At 54.3% G+C, this 3,539-nt stretch overlaps 1 protein-coding gene across 1 annotated transcript in view; it reads right to left on the bottom strand.

The window, feature by feature from the left end:
- Positions 1-407, bottom strand: part of LOC121105826 — a 9,749-nt gene extending 9,342 nt beyond the window's left edge. The window contains exon 1 of the transcript XR_005838551.1: positions 43-407. The gene's annotated coding sequence lies outside the window, so the exon portion shown is untranslated. The remainder of the gene's footprint in view (positions 1-42) is intronic.
- Positions 408-3,539: the final 3,132 nt, after the last annotated feature.

The raw sequence follows: 3,539 nt of genomic DNA, 5'->3' as shown, positions 1-3,539 counted from the left end.
CCCCCCCCCCCCCACCGTGTGCCCCGCTCCTCTGAGACTTACGGTAACAGCCCGAGCGGCTCCCGCCGGCACTCAGCTGCTGCAGGGGCCGCAGGCGCAGCCACCCATCGACCTGAGAAGGGTGGCCCCTGTCCGCGTCTTTCAGTCACATCCAAGGCACCTCAGTTGTCTGCGCTGTTAGGGAACGTAGTCCTTGGCCCTGGGCGCTCAGCGCTAACGGCAGAGAGAATCTGGCTTTTGCAGGCCGGACCACTGGGGTTAAGATCCTAGCTCGGCCACTCCCCAGCTGTGTGAGCCTGGGCAAGGTCCTTAACCTTTCTAAGAGTCACCTTCGCCGCTGCACAGCGCGAGGAACTGTACCCCATCGGGGCTCTGAGAAGCTCAGTAGGAGGAGTGGAACTAGTCCGGGTCAGGACAGGGCTCTATAAAAATCAGTCCCCAGAACTCACACAAGGGTTTTTCCATTTCGCTGGAGGGCGAGGCTTAGCCCGCCCAACTGGTTGGACTTCCTCGCCTGGGGGCGGTTCTCCTCCCCCCCACACCGGGAGACCGACTCCTCCGTTTGCAGGCCGGCGCCACCGCGTCTCCTGGCCTGAGTGGTAAGGGAGGAAGGGGGTGCTGCCTGCTCCTTGGCCCGGGACCCAGGAGAGACAGACAGACGGTCAGTGAGCGCACAGAAACACAGAAAGAAACCCGCACCAGGGAGGGAACATTTAGGGCCATTTAGGGCTAGTTAAGTGGTAGAAAAGAGATCCCATCGGGTAATGACGCCACCCCGATGGGGTCACCCTGACCAGACCGCAGTAGGCCGATTCGCTCTTCCTGAGCAGGGGTGAGAGTGGGGAGCACACTACTGGGGAAGGGGAAGGACTTTCAGGCTCATCTGGCCTTTGGGCAGTCCAGGGATTGGAAAGGGTTTGTGCCTGGACAAAATCTATTAAAAAACACAAAAACTGAAAACCTGCTCACGCCCTGTCCCACCCCATGGTGTACAGGACTCCCTGATAATAACTAGCCAGTTCCCTGCACTGCCCTTCCCCCTTATCCTTAGGCCAAACCAAGTTGTGCCTTTTACAGAAGCCCAGCCTGCCATTCTCTCTCCCAGCATGCACCTCCAGGGCCTAAGTTTTGAATGGAGGTGGATGCAGAGCCTGAAGAATATGTTCAGTCCAAGATGCAGTGTGGGGAGGCCTGGCCATACCCTCAAGTTTTGTCCCTTGGGCCAACAAATCCTGGAGGACAGTCTGAGGAAGGCAGCTGCCTTGGCAGGGAAAACACCCTGGTAAAGCCACACCCCCTATCAAAGGGATCTGGCTATTAGGTCTGGGGTTGGGTGGTTGAGATGGGGGCTATAGCCAGTAGAGGAATCTCAGAAACGGAAGGAAAACCTCAATGCCTCTGTGCATTTTCCTGGGGGAGAGGTTTGCCAGATATGTGAAAGGGCCACGAATCTCAGGAGGTTAAAGCAGGCAAGGATAACTCTGGTGAGTTTTGTCCCTTCCCAGATAGATGTTCAGGGCCTCAGTGGATTGTTATGGTCATAAAGGGATGGGACTTTGTCTCTTAGGGTTTCCAGAATCACTTGCTGTAGTTATCTTCCTGATATCTTGGAACTCACACCTGAGACCTCTTTCCCTCCTGCTCAGGAGGACAGGTGGGCTCTCCTACCCCAACTCCCTAAGGATGGCTTCAGCCTCCCTGCAGGCCCCTGCAAAATCCCTACCCAGCCTCTGATCCCTGTCTTAAAAGAGGGCAAGACCAGGAAGCCTTCTTCAGGATACATTTCCAAATGGTTTTGGACCATATTTTTCTTTACTCTTCTTCATGCTCAGAGTGAGTGGTCAGAGGTTAGTTGTACCCTTAACCCCTACTTCTCTCAACCCCGGTGAATTCACTGGGAGTGAGGAGGAGGAGAAAAGGCCTTGGCAAAAACCACAAGTGGAGTCTTTGAAAGGAAACACTCAGAATGCAATTCTTGGCATTTTCTAGGAGCTCCAGTTGTTGTGAGTGTGGCCTTGAAGCTAGAGGGATAGGGGTTCAGTCCTGACTGTCATTTATATGTGAACCTTCTCTCGGTGCTTCAGATTACTCAGCTGCAAAATAGGGATGATTTATACTATCTTCTTCAGGCCTGTTGTGAGGATGAAAAGAGCTGATATAGCTGAAATGCTTAGAACAGTGATAATTTTTATCATGTGGGATCCCCAGATTTCCACATAGGGTTTCTCTTTGCCCTCTTGGGAAATCACGGATGAAGCAGGATGAGAACAGTCCAGGAACGTGGGCCCTGAGGCTTTTGCTTCTGAAGGCAGGTGGGCAACCTCTCTGAGAGGCCCCTGAAGCCACCTAGATCCCAGAAAGGGCAGGAGGTCTGTGGAGGATTGCCTTATGGAGAGTTAAGGCATTGTTGGGTGTTGAGGCGTCCCTGCAGGCCAGGGATGGACAGAGCCTTGGAAGGGGAGCTGGTCTAGTGTCTGACAAGGCCACTGATTCCCCTATCACTGTGGGAGAAAAGGCACTGTGGCCTGTTGAGAACTTTTAAAGGAATGTTGTGTAGATTAAATGAGAAATGGGCTTGTAATGAAAGCAAATTTCAGGATAGTAATGGTGAAGGAAAAATCCATACCGTCTCTGCTGGGGGAGGAGAGGAATGCCTGGGCTTTGGTTGCTTGGATGTTGGGGGAATTGCCCCTCCATGGGAAAATGGACCCTTTTAGTTGGTGGCTTGAGGCAGGAGCAAGCCTTGAGCTTGAGGAGGTCCTCAGGCCTCCAGTACTGACTGCCCTGGCTCCTCCAGCTCTGGGATGGGCAAGCGGTGGGTATAGGAATAAAGGCAGCTCAGGCAGTTGTCTGAAGCTCAGGGTGGGAAAGCCACTGGGCTCGGGCTTATAGGAAAGGGGCTGATAGGTGTAGATGCAAGAGCTCTGCAGGGCTGGCTGGCTCCAAGGACCTAAGGAGCAGGGGTCAGAAAGCATCCAGTTTCCTGTCCCAGGCTCCTGGCCCTTCGCTCTGGGAGACACATAGAGAAGGGGTCCTTGTCCAAATCAGAGTCCCAGAAGCTGCAGGTTCTCCCTGCAGGAGAAACTGTTCTGTGGTCCCCACTGCAGGCGAGCGTGCCAGGGACTCCCTCCAAGGGGTGGGCGAGGGGTTGGGGGAAGTGAACGAGGCGTAATCTCCTGGCACTGGGAAGTCGGACCCCTGGGCATCTGAGATCCAGTGGACCTTGGTCCTGGAGGGGCACCCTCCGTGGTGCTTCTGCACTTTGGGTTCCCAGATGGGCGTTGGCAGCTGCCAGGGACAAGACACGGCCCAGCCCCACAAGTTCCCTCACCCTTATGATTCCTGCCTCGGAGACCCAGTCGCGCGGGAACTTCGATGTCCACGCCCGAGACACGGCTTGCAAGATAAACAAGGGCTGAAGATCAATATTCACGACAGCTGGGCAACGCTTGTTGTTGAAAAGGAAGCTCCCTTTGTTCTTGCTTTTTACCAAAGTGAGAAGCAAAAACCATTTTTTCCTGAGCAAAATTTTGCCGGCA

The sequence above is a fragment of the Ursus maritimus genome, unplaced genomic scaffold (assembly GCF_017311325.1).
Source record: "Ursus maritimus isolate PB19 unplaced genomic scaffold, ASM1731132v1 scaffold_3, whole genome shotgun sequence".
Taxonomy (NCBI): domain Eukaryota; kingdom Metazoa; phylum Chordata; class Mammalia; order Carnivora; family Ursidae; genus Ursus; species Ursus maritimus.
This window is presented reverse-complemented; position numbering and strand designations above follow the sequence as displayed.